Raw genomic sequence first — 1,658 nt, 5'->3', positions numbered from 1 at the left:
TCTCTCTCTCTCTCTCTCTCTCTCTCTCTCTCTCTCTCTCTCTCTCTCTCTTTGTTTATTGTGTTCCTGTACCAACCTTTCATCATCTTTTTGCCAGGCATCCTGGCTGTTACTTGGACCCAACAATAACTTGCCACCCCAAGCCAGGGTCATCCCAAGGCCAGGAAGATGAGGTTGCTCTGAGGGGCTCCAAAGAATACAATGGTCCCCACACATGAGTTTTTCCGTTACTAACAGGCAGCTGGGGCATAGTTGGCCTCTGATGTTTCATTCAAGGCCAAAGTCCTGAGCCCCCCTCCGCTGGTCCCAATCCAGCTCTTATCAACTCCCCAAAGGAAAACCCATTGGTTCTTGGCTCTGAGGACAGGAAGGGGTGGAGTTACTGTCCTGTCAACTCAAGCATCTGTGGAACAGGAGAAGCTGGGCCCCAGGAGCCCTGTAACTCCCAGGAGAGGCCATCGAAAATACTGGAGCAACAATGCCTCCACTTCCATTTCTCCTTGCCCCAACCCCTCCAGGCCACTTAGGGGCTAGGGGGCGGAATAAGTGTGCAGGGCCTCCTTTGTTGCTCATGGCTAGACAGCTCTAAAGAGTCAGGCTGCCACTCACTTCTCTCCAGATGAAGGAAAGACATTCACAGGTCCCAGATCTGCCCATTCAGGTGTCACCTAACATTGGCAGGGTGTCAATTTACTTTTTTTTCACAAATGTGTGTGTGCACGTGTGGGCTTGTGTGCTTTCCGGGAGAATGTTGTTTGGCCAAAGCAGCACAGTATTAATATTTAGAGTAGGAAGCAGCCTCTTAGGCACCACAGTTAAAAACTAAGAGAACGAACAAACTTTCAGAGCTTGAGACCTGGGACATTTAAATCCTGAAGGGGTTTGGAACAAAATAAACAGATCTTAATGTTTGGTTTGAGTGTGTACATTGTCTACAAGGGCGTAATAGTTTTAACCTGGTTAACAGCAGGAAATTTAGCTTCACATTTGAAGTTTCATTCCAAACAGTATTTCTGCCTGGTTCTCTGTGCTCCGGAAAAGCTGACAGTGGAAGAGAGAAACTGGGGGGAAACTGTTTCAGATTGAAATTTTGTATGGTCCCCTTTAATGGGAAAAAGTGGTTATTTCACAAGATGAGAACAGCTTACTGGCTGAGTTAGAATGGAGGCCCTGTCAAGGCTAGGCTACCACCTCAAGAGAAAGGTGACACACTGCAAATTCACAAATACAATGAACCACCATCTGTCTTCCTTGATTTTATTGCTGGGCTACTTAATGATGTTAGACTAGTTCAGTTACACAACCCCACAGGCACAGTCTGGAATGAAAGGGGATACATGAAAGAGACAAGACTGTCAAAGCTAAGAGCGACCCTAAAGTCGCTTTTTATCTCCATCTTAAATGGGGAATCTCCGTGAGGCTTAGGAAGGAGATCTTATAGAGCCACAGTTCATCAGAGACACGGAGAGCTAAGGACTTGTCCACTTCATTCACCAACTATGTAGCATGCTCATTTCCAAAGGAGTATCAGCAGGAAAACTAAAAGTTGAGCAAAATTTCACTTTCAGCACACTCCGTCTCCACCATTATCCTCCCTCCCAAGCAGCTCCCAGCCCTGGTACCCTCCCTCCTGGCCACTCTAGACCTTTTGGATGCCA

Source organism: Mus pahari, chromosome X (genome assembly GCF_900095145.1).
Source record: "Mus pahari chromosome X, PAHARI_EIJ_v1.1, whole genome shotgun sequence".
NCBI classification, from domain to species: Eukaryota; Metazoa; Chordata; class Mammalia; order Rodentia; family Muridae; genus Mus; species Mus pahari.
Note: the sequence above shows the minus strand (reverse complement) of the source record.